Consider the following 12,912-nt stretch of genomic DNA (forward strand, 5'->3'; position numbering starts at 1 on the left):
CCGTTGAGCCTGGCGGCCGGTGCGCCTCGCCTTCATTCCTCCGGCCACCACAAAGCTGCCAGGATGGGCAGAGCACGCGAGACCCACGTCGTGGGGCCCGGATGTGCGTCAGCAGCTGACGCAAACCAGCCCAGCCATGTGCACACAGCCCAGGCCTGGGAAAAAATCCTCTGCCCCGGTAGCGCTCACACTGAATCAAAGCCGTCGCCGTACAGTAGCAGCGCAATGTGCTCTTCGGGTTTCCCCAGCCAGCTGGGATGGTTTTGCCTTGCTTTGTCAAGGCTCTGATTTATGCCCATATGTACCATATACATTGTAAGCACAGGCACGCAATGGCGTAAACAGCTCTACCAAACATCTGTACACAAACTCATCAATTATGCAGAAGCTCCCTGCTGCAGCCCTCGACATGCAGCCCAGGGGGCCTGCAGGCTCCTGTCTGTGTGCAGGGTGCCATTTGCCACTGGACCTATTATTCCGATGTGTCCTGACACTGGTTTGGGATATAACATATCAACATACAGAAACACCATTGAAGTTAATGCTTGTGCCACTAGGACTCATACACACCTGGACACAAACGTTCATCTCTTTCTGCTCAGCCTCTAGAGAAACAGACCCGCAAGATAAAGAGAGAAGCTATGGAGCATCCAGGATCCAGGCAAGAGGGAATTATAGGAACAAGCAGACAGGTGTCAATAAACAGGCCACCCTCCTGCAGAGTGCTTGTGCCCACAACTGTGCCCCAGTGCCTCCCCTTTTCAGTGCATTGACTGTTGCTAGCCACTTTTTGGATAAAGAGGGAAAGGCAGAGGTTATTGCATACCCTGCTCTATCAGCATGGTAGCACCATAACGATGTCTTAGCCCTCCAGCCATTTTGCAGCCTGGGCAGCACTCACAGATGCACTGATAGCTTATGTGAACCCTCGAAGTCTGCACTGTGACAACAACAGCAGGTTCATTGAAATCAATTAAATACTCCTTAATAAAGTCAGTTTAAATCCCGAACACAGACTAAGCCGGATGAATTGATGATTAGACATATAAAGAACCTTGCTCCCTCTTGCCATCCCCTGAACCACGGATGTAGCAAACTCCAGGTGACAATATCCAACAGATGAGTGACTCCTTGAGCACTCCAGGCAGTTGTGTAAGAGCAGAGCTGCCTACGTGTTCAGAGAAAGAGAATTAAGCGACCAAACAAACTGTTAGTTTGTTGGTTTTTTCCCCAAATTGTTCATCCCCATCTATTCATAACTGCTCAGAGAATTCATGGAATTCATTGTGTGGTTTGCATCTTCAAAACAAATGAAACAACAGTATGTCTAAACCAAACAAACCCCAACCCAAAATACAGCAAGCAGGCCAGGGCGCATGACCAACCTTCGAGGCTGAAGTGTGTGTATATTCCAGAGGGCCCAAAAAATGTGGATGGGGGCAACACATTTAAATTTCAGAGAATAACAGAATTCCCAGGGAGGTTTCTTATAAAGGGGCGGGGGGAAGGAGAAATATTTAAGCAATGATTATGCTGCAATTTTGCTTCCAGATGTGCCATGCTGTGGGGGTACCGTGCCAGCAAATCCCATTTTCTGGCACAGCAACTCGCTGCTCTGGCTGCGGTGGTGCCGGATGCCTGCCTGCGGCAGCCCAGGCACTGCTCCCTCCGGATCTCCGGTCAGCCTTGGCCACAAGGGCTTTGCCAGACCATTCAAGTGAAAAAAGCAATTCAGAGAGCTCAAATCTTTTGGCAAGGAGTGGCTGCTTGAGACAAATGTCCCTTTTTCAATTTTTTGTTTTTTTTTTTTTTTGTTGCTTTTTTTGTTAGAGGCTGTCAAAAAGCTGCATTTAGGCACTTTCAAAGCAGAAAACACCTTTTGCAACAGTCAGCATAGAAAACCATGTTGACTTACTGTCCTGAAAAGGGGTCAAACTCAAAACCATAGCATTTCAACTAGTTCAATGCACCTCCTGACAGGAAGGCCACACGGATGGGTGTTGGATTGCACACTCCCACCTCACATTCCCCATGGCTCTGAGCCAGGGCCACTGACACGGCTCGTGGCTGCTGGCTTTTAAATAGCCAGCATGACCTTTCCACACTCTCACACCTGGGATCCCAAAAGCCTTCCCCACCTCGCAGAGCTCACCAATTTGTTTAGGCTTTGTATCTCACAGTAGCCCTCAGATCTGTTCAAGGTGCCACCACAAAGTGAAAAAGAACTGCATTAAAAATGACAGCAAGAAAACATAAAACCCATGAAAACAACGTGGCAACAAACAGCACGTGGGGCAGAGGAGGAGCAGGCAGGACACGGGCACTGACCCTCTCTTTGGCACACCTTTCCAGAGGCATTTGGGGAGGAGATAAGAATTCAAAGGGAAAAATGGATACATTGGCTTGAATTCTGCCCAGGTGCTGTGGGACCAGGTCTCAACCTGGGCTGCCCAGGAGTCTGACCCTGCTGCAGCCATCCCCATCACCCCCTCATCCACCAGCTCAGGTCCTGACGTTTCCTCGCTCTGCTGGCTGCCTGCAGGGCCAGGTAGGGGTTGGGACATGGGAAATCCTTCCATCTTCTGCCAGCTGTCCCTGCTGGCTCTGGGTGACACATCCTGGGTGGGAGCCACGCTGCAGCCCCACACTTTCTTGCTGTCCTCCTCCAGCAGCTGCTGCTGTGCCAAGGGGACCAACCAGGACAGGAGGGGTGTACCCAAGGGGACAAGCAAAGGGAGACCAGGATGCCTGGCCCAAGTAAGCCCAACATGTGGCCCAGAGCCCCAAGGTGCAACTGGGGCCACCTCTGCACCTTTGCTCTCTTGGATCCACCTACAAGAAGAGAAACAGCAGCAACATTTTTGAGCTCCTGTTGGTACTTCTGTAAGGTCAATCAGAGATTGACCAGAGCAGCCAAGCAGCTTTCCCTGTGTCCTGGTCTGGAGCAGACAGGGGATGTGGATGAGGTTTTGTACAAGATGAAATGCTCAGAGGACATTGTTTTGCAAAGCCTCAAAGACATTCCCTAGAGGATCTCAGCTCCTGGACAATGCCAAAATCCTTGCAGCTGCCCCACACCAGCCTCCAAGCCTCTGTGACAGCAGAAGACACATTGGTTTGTGGCAATGTTGTGCAACCTCCATCTGACCACCAGTCCCACTCCCCAGGAGCCCAGGGGGCCGGAGCTGCCTCCTCCTGCTGCGCAGCTCCCTCTTCTGCCTACGGATGCTGCCACAGGGAGGGATGGAAAAGCCATTCGGCATCCCTCCGAGCCACTTTCCTGCCTGCACGGCTGACCGCCTCCAGCACTGCAGGCTCCCAACCTGCCCAAGGAGGAACCCGACCAAAACAAGCATTGCGGGGGCAGAGGGAAAGGAGCCAGGTTTTTGTTGTTTTTTTTTTAAAAGGGATATTGAAGACTGGAACAGAAATCCAGCAGAGTGAAAAACAGCCACGTGGGGACTGTGAAAATAGGAGCTGAAGGGAGGAAGATGGAAAAGGTCTAATAAAGAGAGTTGCAGTATATAAAATATGCAAGCACCCACTTCCACCAGGAAGGCTGTGGGAGAGGGGTTTGGTAATCCCTCTGGCTGTTCGACACTGTGCAGGGAAACAGGGTCTGGATCTGCACTGGTCTGGATTAGACCAGGAAAGCTTAGACTTTCATCCTGTCCACCTTAAACATGTTTTTACCTTGCAGCATTTTGTTATTATATGACAGAAATCAAGGGAGTTCAGTGGACTCTGAGAGGATCCTCCAGCCTCAGGTAGCTCTCCCAAGCTCTCAGCCACATCCAGAACCCATAAAGAAAAGAACATTTCCCTCATCTGAGCAGAAGTCACCAGAGCAGGCCCACTCCTAGAAATCAGACCCATGGTCACACCAGCATCTGCTGAGCACCAGAAATGCTCCTCAAATCTTACCCCAGCACACAATGACCTGGGATTAAAGCCTGTGCTGAGCATCCTGCCCACACTTGGCCCTGGTGTGGCACAGGGTCTGGTGGTGGTGAGTAGCTGGGTAGTGCCATTGCTGTGACCTTTGGGTCCCTTTCCCAATGTGTATGAAGTTGTCCCACATCAGTCTGGCAGACAGTGGGGACAGAAGGAATCACACAGTTTATTCACCAGACGAAGGGAATTGAGTTATTAATTATCCAGAAAGGTTGGGCTAATCTTGGGCACTGTCCTCCTCACTGAGACACACTGCTGAAGAAGCCTGTTGCAACCTCTGGGCTCAAAAAACACAATGCCAGGGAGCAACATTTTGCTCACAGGTAGTCACACCCAGCTGTAGCCCAAGTGATCTGAAGTGGCAGCTTCCCAGTCAAAGGAAACTTATTTCCTTATCACTTGCTATAAATACAGCTGTGCTGTTTTCCAGACTGTGTTATTCCTGCAGTCCTTATCACAAGGGCTAAGACAGCCACAGCACTGTCACACACCTCATGTCTTCTTACTCCCCTATTCCTAGCTTTTCCAAACCCCTGTGTCCTGAAGCTCTCCAACAGAAATGGGTGACCCTGCCCAGGACCTCCACATCCGTACTGAACAGGTCAGCAAATGAACTTCTCTTCCTTTTCCCCTTCTTTGCCATGCAGGGACCTGGCTCACAGTTAGGGATGGACTCAAATGTCACTTCTGATAAACATTTATTTTTGGTGAGGAACATGATGTGTTTATTGCAGTGGAGTGGGCCAGTGAGCAGCAATGGGCATGCGCCAAGTCTTGCAACATCTCAGTGCTTCTCAGTGCTTCTGAATACCTTGGTCTCCCACAGGGGTCCCATTGTTTGGTCCTCAGGGCATTTTAAACACAAGGGGGAGAATGCATTGGGGAAAAATATTCCCAAGGTCTCAGGCTAGAAGAGTGACCATGTTGAAATAGCACAACAGTGCTTTCAGGTGGCTTGTGTTTCTTCAGCCTGGAGACCGAAGGGAAAACCCCTGGGGCAAAAGGGTCAAGATGAAACAGTGGCTAGCTGAAAGTACTTTTGTTTCTGCACTGCCTAAAGCAAATCATGAGTTTACCTGCTACAACATCAGTTTTGGACTTTATTTCCCTCAATGGATTAACTTGTGGGGTAGGGGAAAATTTTACAGTTTTTTGTCCATAGGATATTTGATGAAGACAAGCAATTCAATGGGTTAAAAGGAAGCCTGAACCTTTATGAGACATTTATTACCATTGCCCTCCTGAATCAAAGATGTCCTTCAGAAATTCTCTGAGCTTAATGGAATGAGTGGACACCTAAGCATGAGAAACCCAGCACTGACTGCTGCTGTGGCTTTGTAAGGGACATGTATCCATCTTGATACTTGGGCAATTCATCTATCACATGCGTGATGCACGGGGTCACATTCCGATGGCCCCAAAAATCAGTGAATCTTTTTTTTTCTTAGCTCTGCACTCAAGTTCTAAGTTTCCTTCTCCAAGCTGGCTCGGAAACACTAGAAGGATATTAATTTCTGTGGTTTTATGGCATTTATATGTCAAGTCTAGGCAGAAACTTGAAAATGGAGTAGTGCTATGATTTGTGTTCCCATTGAGGGGAAAGGGTTGAAATTTAAAAAGTCAGACTCAGTTCTGATCGATTATTGGAGAAGAGGTACCTAGAAAACATTTAGTTTGTACTTTCTTTTAAATTCCTGTTGTTTCTTTCTGGGACTAAAAAGAAAGCCAAACAGTCCTGATCTGGACTAGTCAAAGCAGGCATTTTCCAATGTTCTACAGGTCTGGATCCCAGATTTTAGTTCTTCTCCACCACAAACCTGTATAGCTGTACCTCTTATTTCTACAAGCTGCTACCTTAAAAATCCATTTTTTTCTGACAAGAGTCTGTACCTCCTATGTCTGTACACAGGTCTAAATACACTGATTACAAGACAACATTTCCTACAGCAAAGACAGACCCTTTGTCACTTCATCCACCACAATCCCACTGTTGCCAACACTTAAAAAACACATAGATATGTGTACCACCAGGCACTGTGAAAGACCTCACATTGGGCATCAAAGAGAACCAAGGGAGAAACCACAGAAAATGCAAATGCCACTTTCAGATTCTCATCCAGATGCAATTTTCTATGACTCTTTCTTTCCAAGATGAGCTTCAGCTACTCAGTTTGGACATACACATTCAAACTCTCCCAAAACTTCATTGATATTAGATGTGAGTGGTAAATGGCACTTCTCTTTTTTTCTACACAGTCAAATGTATCAAAAGACAATGAGGAAGGCTGCATGATTCACAGTGATGGAATGAAATGCCATTCACAAATGTTTTTTCCATAGCAATTTGTCACTTATTGTATTGAAACCACTTCAGAAGATGTGTCTCAAAGAGCCTTTTGATATTAGCATAATTAAAAACATAAAGCAATTAAGCAATCCCATAGTATTTCTGTATGTTATATGAGTAGGACCTGGAGTGACCACTTCATTCAACCCCTTGATAAATGACCACTTCTAACAGAAGACTGTTACTCTGCAAGATGCCTCAGATCGTTGCAGAATACCAAGGAATTCAAATCTTCTCACCCCAGGGGCATTTTGGCTCACCAAAATTTAGCTGCCTGACTTTGGTGTTGGGTCTTAACCTATGTGTTTCAAACCTTCTCAAGTCAGCAAGAAATGATGCACCTCCCAAGAGCCACTCTGCCCACCTCGAAACTGATACCTAAAATTAGTGGGAATGTTTGCCCTCTAGCTGTATATTTCTCTCTTTTTTGACTATCCAGATGCCTACCTGGATGATTATCACTTTTCCTGCTGTTTCTGTCATATGCAGAGTTAGTAACTGCATATGTGCCTGACTTGTTATGCACATCTCCATACTGATTTCCTTTACCTCAAGCACACTGCTAGACAAGGATGCATTACTTTTCATTCATATATTTGATGGCATTGAAAAAACTTTCAACAAAATGTAGGTGACAAAACCCTTCCAAAGTGCAAGCAGTCCCAGATTCTTACCTGCTGGGCAGTTGCATCGCTGGTGTGTGTCTCGAACTTCTCGATGTCTTGGCAAGTGTAACTTTAATTTCTGTCAAGGAAGGAAAAAAGAACAAAAGCATTAATTAGTACTGTTGTAGCCAAGGCTCAAAATTATTGGAGAAGTGGGGCTGGAGGATGTTGCCCAAATAGAGATGGGAGAGACAGAGCAGAACAGTTTGGGAATAAAGAAAGGCATTAGAGTTCATAGTCTTTAGTCTCTCTAGAAATGTGGGATTTGATTGGAAGCAGGCTAAGGGAGTTTTGTAATGGGCTTCAAATCTGGTCCTCCTGACAAGCATTATAAAATCAAGACCCAGCACTGCTGAATCAAGAGGTGACTGTGTCTTATTGAGAAAGTCACATTTCTCAAAAGATACACTCGTCAGATGACAAATGGAGATCTGAAGCAGGTACTCTTCATCCCTGCAGCAGACTCCCCATGCTTACCAAGACACCTGGACAGACAGCAGCCCACTGAAAAACTGCAGCTGAAGATGGTCCAAAAACAGCAACAGCATTTCCTAAAACCTTCAGAGTCTGCGAAGTTTAGTTTTTCTCCAAGTGAAGAACAAGACAAAACCTTCCAAAAGAGCTGCCACAAGGTGGAATCATGTCAAAATGTTGATTTCCATTTAGTCTGGATTTCTAATGGTGCTGTCATGTCAGTCTCCTGCTTTCTGGCCCCACTTGTTTATCTTGTTTAAAGGGGTGATAGAGTCCACCTGCAGCCACTGCATCTCCCCTTACTGGAAAGGTCATTAAAAGTGACCCATGTCCAAAGCAAAATGCACTCTAGGGATAGCACCCACACCAACCCTCACAGGTATTACTAAAATGACTGTGATTTAGTGAAGAAAATGCAAATCAATTTAAGTTACTCATTAATGCCTGTGATCCACACTCAGTTAATGACTTCAGATGATTTGAAAAGCCTGAGGTGCTAAGGAGTCACTCCCTCTTCCCTTCTAACCCTCAAGCCCAACTGTTCATCCCAGCTGCATCTTCTTATTCAACCTACTTCACAGCCAGGGCCAACATTTTGAAAGAAATAGCCTTACATTGGGCTCAACAGAAGCCCATGCCCAGGATCATATAGAAATCACTTGATATTCGCAAGGAAGCAGGCAGTTTCCTGCAAGAAGGCACCAGTTTGAGGAAAAATTCTTTTAGAGAGGAAAGAAAATAAAGCAACATATTTCTGTCTGGGAGGAGGGAAGGCTGAACTGGCTGGAACACTTCCATTTGAAAGCACTGGCTTCCTTAAGCCAGTCAAAATCAGTAAAGGTTGTTATGACTGACTGCAAATTGAATATTTGCAGAGGGTTTTTTGGGTTGGTTTTTTTTGTGTGTGTGTGGTGGGTTTGGGTTTTTTTTGTATAGTAGACTGAAATGCTTTGATAATGAGCTGATTTTATATTAGGGCAATAAGAGGGTTTCAGAGAGAGGGCAATAAGAGGGTTTCAGGAGAATTGCCAGTTCCCATACAGCATTTTATCTGCGTTATCTCCTCAGTTTAAAAACACAGGTATGTGAATCTTCAAATTCCCATTTAGCTGCCATCCCCACACGTCACAGCTCTGCTCTGCAGCACTGCCTGGCTTCCAACATTTTGTGCTAATGTCAAACATGGGCACAACTAGGACAGCAGAGCCTTTATTTCGATATTCATGCTGCTATGTAGACATTCCCGTTTCCATCTACATGTGTGCCAACCAAAATGTCTGAACATGAGACTGCCACATTTGGGTGGGGTTCCCATGTTTGGGCATCAGGCTTAGCACAGGCAAGGGGTGATAGTTCACCCAGGCAGAAGAGGCTCTACAAAGCAGCAAGGGTCCTACACACTGCAGCAGTACCCCTTATAGGACCCCTTATAGAAACCTGCAAGGAAATGTGCCCCACCAAATGCAGAAGCACTCCAAGGGCCAAGGAGGAATGGAAAGGGGAGGAAGGAAGAGTTAGGGCTTCCTGCAAGAAGTGTTGGCTGGGTTAAGCTGCACAAGCTGAAAAGCAGAATAACTGAACTTATCAGGGGAAGTGATGACCCAGCAGGACTGAAGCACAACTGGGAGAGGAACAGGAACCATAGCCTTTCCTTCCAACTTTATCTGCAGGGTTGATGCAATGGAAGTACCTGGGACAATTGAAAAAGCCTTTTCAAGGCTGGGGGCCCATCAGGAAGGAGGCATGGGTGCTGCTGGGCAGGGCTGGCGGCACAGCCCCGAGCACTGGCACCATCAGGCACTCACTGGCATTGGGCGTTTTCCTCATCCTTGGCCATTGCCACACTACCCTGAATCTCAGGAGCTCAGCACATCCCTTGGGAGTGCAAAGGGCAGCGGTGCCATGGTTTTACTTTCCTTCAGTGGGAGGCAAAATCTACCAAGAATTTGGGAGTGTCCGGAGTTCAGTTTTCTGCGCAGCCCATTAAAAAAAATATTGACTGCAGCAGAAAAAATCCTTGGCTTCTGGAGACCTCAGCTCCAACTTCGGGTTGCAATGGCAAAACAAAATTCATCCCTGGCCTTTTCTGTTTCTCTCATTATTATCAGTGTGCAAAATACTGCCTGGTCCAACACAAGAATCCAGCTTTGCTCAGGAAAGCAAAAGGAAAAGGCTTTCCTCTAAAAGTGGCCTTTCCAAGAGAAAACGTCCATTCCCAGGCAACAGAAAACCAGTCCTTTTAGGGCAAGGTTGACTTCTGTAATCAAAACCAAAAGAACATAGCCTCTGGGAATCTGGTGTCTGATTTCCTTTCTGGGATCTGGGGTTTGCTTTTCCACCTAGGGTGGGACACCTAGAACATTAAACACCAAAGCAGCAACTAACTGCCTCTTGCCTTGGCAGAAATGCTGAAAACACTTCCTACAGAGTGGATAAGCCTGTCTACATAGTCTGCTTGCTCTTGTCTATCATGTTTTCCAGTGACACCTCCACCCTACACACATGAAATTGGCTGAAGAAAAGGTCACCAGCACTGGGGCCACTGCTGAGCAGCCCCCGCGTGGGGACTGCACACCTCTGTGTTTTAAGGGATCCACTGAGTGCATAGGAAAGGGGAAAAACTCTACAAGAGGGCAAGGACAGGAGGGTTGGGCTGAAACACATGCTGGAAGCAGACAATCAAGCTTTTCCCACAAGTTTCATTAACTCATTGTTACTGGGACAGCACAGGGCTGACTTGGGTGGACAGAGTCAAATCCAGACCCCTTCTGACACTCAAGGCTGTGGCCTCCTAAACCTTCCAAGTGCTTGTCGATTTTGGATGGGCACTTCAGATTGGGTGAAAGAGAGGGCACTTCTTCAAAGGGGGCAGATTAATAGCTCTTTAGCAGACATAGTGATTTGCAGTCACCCAAGGAGGTGAAATCATTTCCCACCATTATCTCCAACAGCTAAAAGAAACATTTCTCAAATAGATAATCTATTACAGCCATCAGAAGGATTTCAAGGGCTGGTGGTTTTGTTAACTCTCATTGTTTTAGCTCTGATTTTGCTGTTTTTTCTTAAAGGCCCAGCTTCTGGAATCACAGGACCATGTGGCATGGAGCAAAAGAAAGCAGCAAGCCCTCCTATAGAGCAAAAAGCTTGGAAACAGCACCATCTAAGCTCAAAGATTGCAGGCAGATAGAAGGACACAGGACTTAGCTACCAGAAGAACTAGAAATAAAAATTAAAAAACAGATCTCGTGATTTACAGTGGAAAACACGAAGCTAAAAATTGAGGCTGGGAATGCTTCAAGCAATCTTGCTGACCTTGGGAAATAGAATTGAACTGTGTGATTCGAAACACTGAGGCAAAAGAAGGGGAAAAACAGCTTTACATTGGGAGGGAATAGGAGTTTTCAGATGTCCCTTGTTTGCTCACATAAGTAAGGAGAGTGTCTCAGGGAAATGAACCTATTGTGAAAGCAGTGAGGATCCATCCTCCCTCCTCACCCGTGGCACAGCCCCAATATCCCATCAGCACCACCGCAGACATGACAAATACCCTCAATACAAGCCCTGAGAGGCTGAGCACACTTATCACAGTGCAGAGGGGCACCTGATCTTCCCTCAGACTTTACAGGATAACTGCTGTTGTGTTACATGCACACGTACTTCTATCTCTATGAGCACACAAATTCTTCTTTTCCAAGCAGCAGCGCTGAATTCATCATGATCTCCACCCTGCCAAGCTTTTGGCAAGCAAAATAGTACCAAATGTTACCCAGTATGGGAAAGGACCTTGTTTTCTTCAGAAAGCTTCACTATTCCTGCAAATGCCAGTAGTGACTTTATTTGTGCTCTTTGTATGACTTTCTGATGCCCCAAAAATGCAGAATTCCCATGTGGAGTTCTCCCTGAACAACCCACTTTAGTCCATTCCACACAGAATTTTTTGTGGGAAAACTTAGTCAATTTGTGTTTGGTGGAAATTCCCCTCTGGTATTCACTGACACCAGACAGAGGCTGACACAGTAGCAAGTGAAGCAGCACTGGGAATACATCTGACACCCTCTCTTTCCCATTCTGAACTGAGATAAAAACACTACCACTGCCAGCCACAGGTGCTCCAAAACTGGCTCCAAGACCACAAAAACATCCCCATCAGCTGGCTTAAAATTAACATTTTAACAAGCCAACACAGCTCTATCCTCTGCCAGAATGCTTTATTTTTCTTGTCCGGAAAAAGAGCATCAAACAGGACTCCAGCATTTTGCACTTTTCAGTGCAATCTGTACAGTGCTGTTCACAGACCTCTGGGGCAGTCTGGAAGGCACCATGTGCTCCAGTTCAAAGCACAGAGCAGTGCAGGTTTTCAGCATAACCTCAGCTAAATCCTCTATCAGTCCCCACAGACTTTACTTTTCCATGTCCCTCCAGCTGATCTTCACAGCCACCAAAACAAGAAATATGCTCCCTTCCTGGGTCAGACCAGCTCTGTCAAAGCTGAGGTTTCTTTAAAGAAAGAGTTTCTTTGCTATTTTATTTTGTGACGGTTAACACTGAGCTGGCAGCTGTGAAACCCATTAAGGTCAAAACACCAGGAAATTCTTCGAGGATGTGGCAGCGAGGGTCTGAGCAGGGGGGAATGAATATCCTGCTTTCATGTCCATCACAGCAAGCCTGACCACAGCCCCTCTCCCCTCAGTCCTGCTTGGCACTGTCTCCTGCTTTCCTCATTGTTCTTCTCCCATCCTTTCCCTGTTCCTCTTTATCTTTCCTGGTTTTCTCTACCCTTGTCCCTTGCCAGCCAGTCCAGGAGACCTTCCCAACTTAGCCCCACTTCAGACCTAGTGAAAAGAAGGACCAGGGGGATTTGTTTTTCTTTCCCAAGCAAAAGCCCCATATGCCACCCCACCATATGTCCAGCACCAGATCCTCACCCTGCACCTTGAGCCACTTGGCCCCTGCTGGTACCTCAGGCTGAGGTGTGGGAGGTCTGGAGTAGCTGCATTAGGGGGTCAGCTGAAGGAGGCAGTGGAGTCAGGGAAGGTCTCTTCCTCTCTTGGGGCTCAGCCCTTCTCTTCCTGTAGGCTGCAGACCTTCCCAGGTGTAAAAGGATAAGAGATCTGGCCCAAACATCCCTATTCCTTCACAGGCTCTGGCACCCTCCTGTGAGATGCTGTTGAAGCTGTAGCCCATCAGAGAGCTGGTAACCCTGGTGCTACCCAGGGGCAAGTGCTGGGTAGCAGTAGTTGGGTAGTAGAACTACTCAAACAGTAGTTCCAGTCCCATGGCTGCTCCCTGCACTTGCTGAGAGGGCTGCGGCCACCCCCGTGGGCTCAGAAGGGGCTGCTCAGAAAACAGGGGTGGCTGCCAGGCACGTGGGCATCATGAGAGCCTCATTTCCTTTCTAAGCCAGGCTATAAAAAGGCAGAGAAGGTGCCGCAGCCAGCAGAGCCAGCAGGACACAGGGGGCCATCCGGCCTC

At 47.1% G+C, this 12,912-nt stretch overlaps 1 long non-coding RNA gene across 1 annotated transcript; it reads left to right on the forward strand.

Annotated features, from left to right (window-relative positions):
* The first annotated feature begins 4,414 nt into the window (after positions 1–4,414).
* On the forward strand, positions 4,415–10,681 carry LOC139798418 (uncharacterized). Its single transcript, XR_011726808.1, has 2 exons — positions 4,415–4,555; positions 10,509–10,681. It is a non-coding gene; the product is annotated as an uncharacterized lncRNA (long non-coding RNA).
* Positions 10,682–12,912: the final 2,231 nt, after the last annotated feature.

The sequence above is a fragment of the Heliangelus exortis genome, chromosome 7 (genome assembly GCF_036169615.1).
Source record: "Heliangelus exortis chromosome 7, bHelExo1.hap1, whole genome shotgun sequence".
Taxonomy (NCBI): Eukaryota; Metazoa; Chordata; class Aves; order Apodiformes; family Trochilidae; genus Heliangelus; species Heliangelus exortis.